A 9,958-nucleotide genomic window follows, 5' to 3' on the forward strand; every position below is an offset into this window, starting at 1 on the left:
GAGCCATGACGTGTCAAAAATATCTTAATTAGGAAATTTTAAGGTTCCAAATTATACCTACATAGATTATAACAGATTTAAAACTAAAACTGTGGATAATTACCTTTTTTTCAGTTTAGGACAGAAGTCTGACAGAGGTTGCATCAGCCACCTTTTTTTCCCCTCCCTCCCTTCCTCCCTCCCTCCCTCTTTCACTCCCTCATTCCTTCCCTTCCTTCCCTTCCTTCCTCCCTCCCTCCCTCCCTCCCTCCCTCCCTCCCTCCCTCCCTCCCTCCCTCCCTCCCTCCCTTCCTTCCTTCCTTCCTTCCTGGCAATGATAGGTAAAGAAAAAAAAAATTAAAATAAAGAAAAATACAGCATGGCTAATGAATACAAATCAGGGTACTAAGGAAGAGTTGAAATTGTCAGTTCCTAAACAAACAAACGATTCTTCTTCTTAGAAAATGAAGTCATGAGAAAGCCATGGTAGCTATTTTTTAATATTAGAAGGTGTGTCCTGATTTTTTTTTCCTATGAAAAACAGGATTAAGAATACTTACTCAAAATAATTTTTGTGAGAACTGAATGGTAAAATTGTTTAGGAGAGTGCAAATGAATTTTTGCTGAGAGAAAATAGTCGCTCCCCATCCCCAACTTGTATTCTTGACTGTCTCTAATGAGGAAGAAAAATAAGAGGCTTGTTTTAAGTAACTTCACAATTAACGATACATTTGTTTGGGTGGAAATTTTAAGAAGAGGTTTCAGGCTTAGGATAAAAGGCCATTTTGTGAAGTTATTCAACAAAAGTTGAATAAGCCTCATTGATAAGTAGTTATTTCCCTGTTTACATGTTTTGCAACAGAACCCAGAGAGTACCCCATCAGTAAAGAGGTTTAGAGTCCAATAGAGTACATGTGAAGATCTCCTAGAATTCTGATGTTCAGTAAGTCTATGTTAAATTGACTGGCTCTATCTTAATACTTAAAATGGATTTCATAAAAATAAATATTCACTCAAAGCAAAGACACTTAGCTTTTTAAAAGACATTGGATAAGTTTCCAGGAAAAAAAAAAAATGGTTATCATATAAACTGCCAGAAAGATCTGAGTATAACAGTTTGTCTAGATAATCTGAATATATTGTTTGTCAAATAATGGCAAAAAAAAAAGTATGTCTCCTCATTTAGGGCATAATACAAATAAAATTATGCCTCCCAGAGAGAGGGAGACGGACAGGGAGAGAGAAAGAGAGAGAGAGAGAGAGAGAGAGAGAGAGAGAGAGAGAGAGAGATAAAGGAATTATTCTAACAAAGAGGTGATTGGTGATTGTGTGTTTTCAGTACCTTCTGTAATAATTAGATATGCTCAATGATCAGCTGAAAACAAATTTTGAAAAGAAGCTCTCTGAGTGTTCATTTTTGAAAGACAAATGTCTTTCAAGCACATTAAGAGTTTAGAATATCAAACAGTATAATAATAAGAAAAACGGTGCTATTTAAATAAGGTAAGGACGCCTAATGAAAACACTCAATAGCTATAGAATACCCAGGACCATTAGTTGTAATATGTTTAACACACAAGAGCAAAATTATATTATTCCTTTGATTATTTTTTCTCCACTTTTATTTTGTAATTTTGTGGATACAACAGAAGGGAAAAAAGATCCCTGTCTCGATTATTCTAAAACTGGACATCTTTGTGTAGCCCCTATGCAAAAAAATAGAAGAAAAAGAAATGATCTTTCATGCTCAGGGCTTTCAAAAGACAATACACAGTAAAATGGGGGATACGGAACTTGAACTTAAGCAGCCAGTTTTCATAACAAACAAGAAATACTTATTAAATATCTCCTTGTACAAGATATTTTGAATGATACTCAAATGGATATTAACAACATAGCTCAATATTTTCTGCTAATATGTTTACAGTAAAATTCAAAATGGCAAAGTAATCAGACTTGCAATGATAGGCATATTGTTTATATCAAAGTTAATGCCAATTAAATCTCATAAATCTGTTATTACTATTATTTTATTGCAAATCAGGAAACCGTGATTTAGAGAGTTTATTTACCCAGACTCTCAATTAATAACTGATAGAATTTACTGAAGCACAAATATGCATTAAAACAATAATCTGCTAGTTAGTTCAATGACAACGTTTTTGTAAACATGAAAACTGATTGGGACATGTTAAACCTTTTATCAACTCTCAGACAATACAATATAAATATCTTCAATCTCTATGTCCAAAAAAGCCACCTACATCCTTCATAGAAATAAAATATCTTTAAATTTTTGCCTTTCTCATTCAGGTCTTTATTCTACCTGAAAATTATTTTATGTATATTACAAGGTAGGATTATAAAGTTGTTTTCCCATATCATGATGATTATTATGTTATTGGTGATAAAGGTGTTTATGGTAATTATGGATAATAAAATAATAATAATAGTAATGATAATAAATGTTATTTTTTTACTACTTGTCAATTATTCATTTTAATATTTACACATATTAATTCAATTAATACCCACAAGAAATCTTTGAGTCATGCATGCCATTACTGTCCCACTTTACAGATGAGGAAATTCAGGCACATAGACATTAACTAACTGCTTGAGATTACAGAGTTGGTAAGTGCACATCTAATTATGTATGTAGGGTTTGGCTCAAGATTTTTGTCTTTAACAATTATTACCCAGCCTCTTTCAGTTGACAATCATCCAGCACCATTTATTTTAGATGTCTATCTTTTGTTCACTGATTTACAATGCAATCTTAGTTAAATATTGTGTTCATATAATATAGGTCTATTTCTGAGCCCTCTTTTCTATTCCATTGACACATTTTTCTACACCTACACTGAAGTATTCTCTCTTAATTACTGTAGCTTTATGACAAATCCTGTCGTTAGGAAAAGTCCATCAACTCTGTGATTCTTCTTTAATAGTACCTTGACTATTCTTAGTACTTTGTATTTTTTTGTTTTGTTTTGTTTTGTTTCAGATACATTTTAGGAAAATTTGTTAAATAATATCAAGAAAAGAAATGTTTAAAAAACGGAATTTTGACATATATTTTTGAATCTATAGGCCAAAGAGGAAACAACTGACATTTGCATAGCTCTAGGTTTTCTAATCTAAGAATATAGGACATCTGTTCATTCAGTTGGTCTGTTTTTTTACCATGATTTGCTCATTTTGCCTTAAAATTATTTGTAAAATTATTGAGGAAAAGTACTCCAAAGATGATGTGTATGTACTTGATTATAGTAGGCATTTAGGACAACTGCCTTTGGGCTGAAAATGTGATGCGACCTTGACTTTCAAATCCATTAGAATTTGCTCATTATTATAACTTGCTTATGATTTTCCTCATCAGACCTACTGTTCTACAATGAACAACTTTTATTTCTATCTTCTTTAGATGAGTAAGCAGGAAGAGTTTTAGACTTGGTACTCACTTTCACAGAAATCATAACCCTGTGGCACTGTAGTTTTATACGAGAAGGGTCTTGGATTCAATTTAGGCAGGCATTGTGACTGTGTACTTATACTTTGTTGTACATTGAGTCTTGGAGAACCAAAGTTTGTCAAGTTCATCATTTGATGACAGCATCCCCAGAACAAAACTCTCTGACACTAGAGTCTCACCTTCATTTAGATATCTAGCTAACTTTTCAACGTTTTTAAGAACATTTGTATAAATAATTTATATTCTCCTCACTGCTGTATTTTTTATTTTCTGAATACTTAGCCACCTAATTTACTACCAACAAGACCCAATTTTATTTATTTAAATAGTTCATAGTTATTAATAGAAGCCCTTCTTGAATATCTTATTACAATCTTTCCTTTTATAAACCGTGTTTATGAGATTATAAACCATGTTTATAAACCATGTTTACATATATGAAACATATATATTTCAAAATTTTTACTCTTCTTATAAATTACTAATAATACTGTTTAATATGAGAGGTATTGAGAAAATCAGAAAGATATAACTATAAGTGAGTAGAGGTTTGGTAATATAAAAAATTTATATGGTGTGTACTATATGTAAGAAGAAAGCCTAACAAACACAAACATACTAATTATTTATTCAGTAATCTTATACAAATTGAGAGACAGAATCTAAAATCTTTATTGTAAAAACAAACAAACAAAAAGGGAGCCCCTCCTGCTTTTAATATTTTCAAGGCCAATGATCAGCTGAATTATCAATGTGTAAAATTTAAATACTAGAGATTAATGTACAGTTGACAAATAAACCCCAAACCAAATAGTCTCTTAGAATTTAGAAAGATATTGTAGAGATTGCACAGTTGAAAAATGAAGAAAATATTCTGGGTTATAAAAAGATATGCAAAGCTACAGATCTTTCAAATATGATGTTAAATAACTTAATAAAAAATGTTTTTTGTGCCAGCTGTTTTCATATTTTCTAAATTATATCAAATGAGTTTTAAAAGCCATGCGACAGATGGAGAAAGACTCATATTTCCTAAAGTGTCAATGAAGTTTGGTTATAGCAAGCTAGATACAGGAAAAACAAACAAACAAACAACAAGAACAAATATATATATATATATATATATATATATATATATATATATATATATATATATGACATAATGATTTTGTCAAGCCAGCAGCTGTCACAATGAGCTACTCATCAGCCTATATTAATTAGGGCATGTTTCCCGTATTTGATACTATGTGTATTATATAATGAAATACTGAAAAATGCTCACTTTTTATGCAAGTCAGGTTTAATGAATGTCATTTATTTAGAAAAACAATTCTAATATAATGTAACATTTTATAACCACAATAATTCTAAGAATACATGAATGGTTCTGAGAACACATTTTTATCCAAATTGATCACAGAGAATCACCATTTATTTTTGCAATTCCCATGTGTTTATAAAGACATTTATGTTACAATGCAGACATTTGAGAAATTAGGTGAGTTCTTATTACACAAAAGTTGAAAATTAGCCCTTGATAATATTGATGTACTCAGAAGTTCCAAGTAATTCTCATTTTAATGTTACAAACATTGCCTTCACAAATATAGTATCTCGTCTTAGAAATCAATAGGCAAAACTGTCTTCCCAAAACATGAAATGGTCTACAGTAACATGTAATAGATTATAATATTTTTAATAAGTTTTGACATATGTAGTTATTAGTCTTTAGCTTTGGAAACATGAAGGGAAGGAAAGATATTTACATTGAATTTTAGTAGAAAAGTAATGTTCATTGTAGCACATGAAGAAATGTGAACTGTGACAGCTGCATTTGATTGAGTAACTCAAAGATATATTCCCTAAAATAGCAGAATTAAGAGCTGAGTTTCTCGTTTCAGTGGTATTTCAATCAGGACGTCGATGCTTCTTGATTCCACTAGATAATAACAACCATGGTAAGAAATGAATTTATAGAGCTTTTTAGACAGTAGATACCGGATTGGCTATATTGTTAGGGAAATGGGCTCTAGATGACTGGAGGATAAAACGAACCCCAGGTTAGGTGCTATATTATGGAAAAGGAATTTCAAATCGAGGAAATCAATATTCTGTAAAACAAAGCCCTTACACATTCAATAGTACCCTGGAACAAAGAAGTGAATGCCCTCATTCACTACTTGGAAGTGGTCTCTTAGCTACATTAGATGAGCAGTCATGGAAGCAGTCAAGCAATGCCAAAGGGGAAAAAAGCAGAATCATTTCCCCAGCCTCACTAGTAAGCATGTGCTCTGTCTCCTTTCTAGTTCATTGCTGAAATCGCTGTGACAACTGCTGCACTATCAAAAACTGCACACCAATAGCATATAAACTGGAGCTTTATTCTGCCCCAAAGAGGTGTTTTTAAAATATGTCTTCTAATTAAAGCTAATGTCTCCTCTGTTTTAAAAGGCATATTTTTAGATTTTTAATTTTCAGTAAAAATAATTCTACACTTCAGATGGAAGAATTCTATAATTTAGATGTAAGAATGTATGCTAAAAGCTTTTCTGATATGTGTTACTACTTCTACTACCATTACCACTATTAGCTCACATTTATTAAATATTTGCTATGAGTCAAATGTTGTTTAATCACTCCATGTGAGTTATTTTTAGTTAAATTTGACACTTTTCTGAGAGAATATTATAAATTATTAACATCATAAGTTAATTGAGTTTCCTCAGGCACACAGCTGGTATCTGAACCTAGGAAGGTTACCTACAGAAAAGGCAGTCTGAAGCACTTGATGACGTTAGATTCCACAGTATCTGAAAAATATCCCTGTGCATCTGGGTCACAGATAATACAGAATTATACATTCATGTAAACTGCTCAAGTATCTGATGTGTGATTTTGCTCCTAACTTGTTCTATTGACATATGTAGAAACCATTGTCTTTAGAATTTGCTGGACCATGGGGTCATTCCAGAATACATCTCTCCATATCCAAACAGACACAGTCCTAATGAAACGGGATTAAGAGTACGTTTTAAAACATCACTGTTTCTGATAGCTGCTATGCTATGAAATGCTGGAAATTATTTTTATTTATTTATTTTTTTTTGGTCCGCTCTCTATAGGCTACACTATTTCCAAAAGTATTTCCAGAGGACAATTCTAGCTTAACCAGCAGAGCGTTTCTGGGCCAACTTCTCTGTCATGTTTGAATGGTTTACTACTGAGTGAGAACGCTGATTTTGTTTCTTAGGTTTTATACTAGAATGTCCCTACACCACAGAAGTATTTTTTTTAATTCATTTTTGTTATGATTGAGCAGTTGTGTACTAACAAATTTGGTCCCCCTTCATCTCCAGTTTCTAGGAAGCAAAATCTAAATCCTTGGGACTTCCCTAGTGATAGGAATGTCATTGTGATTCATGGTGGGCTCCGATCACACTTGATGTTTTACACTGAGGTGGCTCAGTGTGGGCCCCTAGATAGCTTGTGCTAAGGCGATGACTCAGGATGGAGGCTGGCAATGCCAGAAAGACTTATCCTGTGAGGATTAGGGCTCTGAGCCACATGCTATCAACCAGAGCTCTGGAGAAGGGAGGGGAGCTGGGAATTGAGTACAACAGCATGGTCAATGATTCAATCAACCATGCCTATGTAACAAAACTCCAAAAGAAACGGGTTGCTGCAGCGTGGGTGAGCGTCCTGGTTGGCAACTTGGTGTATTGTCACACAGTGATGTACTGGAAGGCTGATGCTTCCCCCACCATGGAGAGCAGACAACAGAAGTTCTGTGTTTGGAGTCCTACTGGACTTTGCTCTGTGTCTCTCCCTTTGGCTGGTTCTAATTTGTATCTTTTTGCTATAATAAAACTGTAATCAAAAGTGTAGCTCTTTCTCAGTTCTGTGAATTGTTCTAACTATCAAAACTGAAGGCATGGTGAGAACCCACAAATTCATAGTTAAAACTGATCGTGGCCCAAGGACCTCCAAACGTAAAGCTGGTGAGGACAGCCTGATGGAGGACCATGCCCTTAATCTATGAAGTCCGGCCTGGCTCTGGGTAGGTGAAGTGAGAAGTCTTTGCAGCAGTAAAACAGTGTATTTAAACCCATGCTTTCACTCTAGAATTTTAAAATGCCTATAAAATATTGTGAAATATTGAAGATCATTCAAATATGGTGTGTTGTCTACTGTGAGTTTCTGCATGGCCTTTAAATATTGAGCTGGGTTAATATTATAGACAAACATGATTCTATTAGGTTCTACTATTTCCATGTATCCAAGGCTAAGTGTTGTTCTAGCCATCTATCTTTAATTTGAAATAAATTCAATTTGCTTCATTTAAAATTGTGTTGTTAGGGAAGCTGGCAGCAGAACTGGAAGCAGCCTCCTTCTACCTGATCCCGGGGAATGATACCTATGTCCATGGATGGGACAAAGGAGACTGTGAAGGGCTCATGCAAAGCACCAGAATCTGAACAACCATTTGTATAAAAAAGCCTATAAGAGCCTATGCTATCACAGAATCCTGTGAAACAACAAAAATGAATTGATAAAGTACTTTTGAATTGGAGAGAGAAGCTGCGGATTCATGTTTGTGCTCTGTCATGTGCCAGCTGTGCCGTCTTAGCTGTAGCACAGTCTTCAGACAAATAAATGAGCAAAGTACCAAATAAACAGGAACCTGAGGATAATGAGGATGGTAAAACTCCCAGGGCCATTTGTGTGTCTAGTACGTTGTATATATCAAAGGGGCACTGCACCTCTGTCATTTGGGTTTTCTTCAGCATTCTCAAGGAAGCTGTAGGGGTGTGAGGAGGCTAACAGGCCTGCAGCCACCTCCCCACAGCTGGATGTGGCCATGAGGTCTTTTACAGGATCGTATTTGGCATGGGATTACTGGTACCCACGGACATCTTCCCGTTTGCCCCATAGCCCAGGGAAATTCCCAGCTTGACTCATGATTCAGAGCACTGAAGCTGAGCCTTTCTGCTTATTCTGATGACCTTGGAAGGACAATAAGAGATGATGTTAAATAAGGAATTCCTGTTTCCTTCTGGAAGGTCACCTCTTTGTTCCTCAAGGCAACAGCTAATTTATGCCTGACCTGGGAGAAAAGGCTCAGAAGTAACTGCAAAAGACAAAAGGTGAAAGAAGTGTTTAAGGCATGTCCTGGCCTTACAGAAAATGACTGTTTTCATCATGAATGGAACAGATTAAGGGGTTTAGCATGGATGACAGTCAACTTCCTCACAAGCTGTAAAACCACCTATAGGAATACTCAACGTAGGCATGCTGGATTTGGGGGGATGACCTAATCTACTCAGGTTACCTTCCTTCCAGGAGTTGACAGCACACTTATGACATCCCCAGTCAGTGGTATAACATCATTCCAAATGATTAATAGAACCTATAAGTTGCATTTCTACATCCCCTGGGTCTTGGATTGACATTGGCAAGGCTCATAATTTTGAGTGGTGTGGAAGGGAACCTGCTAAAGATTGAAAAGAAATGGTCCACCCTTGTTTATCCCCCAGTTTCAAAGTAGAAATGGGAACATGTTGAAATAATATACAGAATATTAGGACAGAAGGCAGTTAGTTTCCATGAGATGTATGCCATCATACTGGAAGAAATCCTTTAAAACAAAGTACAAAGGAACAAGATGGAAGATGTGAAGAACTTGATGGAAGATGTGAAGAACTTGATTTTTTTTTTTTTTTTTTCATCTTCCAAGTATTAGGTCTTTGCAGAAAATTTTGGTCTCATAGATGCAGAGAGTGAAGAGTGGTTGGAAACTTTGAGATTGCAGCCAAGTATGTCTGTTGGATAATGGAGATCCAGCCACAAAACCATCCATTTTTATGTATGCATGGATCTCACCTATGTCAGCTTGCTGCTGCAAGAATTCAAGTTTCTGGGGAACAAAGTGCTGAAACTGACTTAGAAAATTGGCAATGTTAAGATTATCTGTGCTCTGGGATTCATTTTTCATTATACTGACTCACTAAACCAATAGAAGAGTCAAGCTCCTTGGCAGTCCAGCTTTTTGGCTTCCTACTGCAAGCTGCCCTGTCCCCCTAACTCCCAGTTAGCACTCAGATTTAACCTGGGGCCTCTTCACAATAGTGGCAACAGTCTCTATGAGAAGAGTCACCATTTAAAGGTGAATCAGGTCTGAGGATCTAATGTATAACATGGCAACTGTAGTTGATAGTACTGTATTGCATAACTGAAATTTGCTAGGAGAGTAGAATCTAAGTGTTCACACACACACACACATACACAAAGGTGAAGTAATGGATGTTTGTTAATTAGCTTGATGGTGGGGATCCTTTCACAATGTATATGTATATCAAATCATCACGTTGCACACTTTAAATATACTATGATTGCGTTTGTCATTTATACATCAATAATACTGAAAAAAATAGTCAAAAAATGAGAGAGGACTGAAGAAATGCTTGTTGGTACACTCATGTATGGAGGTCTACAGCACAATTTGCC

The 9,958-nt window shown here is 35.0% G+C and overlaps 1 pseudogene; it reads left to right on the forward strand.

The window, feature by feature from the left end:
* The first annotated feature begins 6,961 nt into the window (after nt 1-6,961).
* LOC109450186 (ectonucleoside triphosphate diphosphohydrolase 6-like) lies at nt 6,962-9,632 on the forward strand (annotated as a pseudogene).
* Nucleotides 9,633-9,958: the final 326 nt, after the last annotated feature.

This window comes from Rhinolophus sinicus, chromosome 3 (genome assembly GCF_057876585.1).
Source record: "Rhinolophus sinicus isolate RSI-liver-muscle chromosome 3, RSI-T2T, whole genome shotgun sequence".
NCBI classification, from domain to species: domain Eukaryota; kingdom Metazoa; phylum Chordata; class Mammalia; order Chiroptera; family Rhinolophidae; genus Rhinolophus; species Rhinolophus sinicus.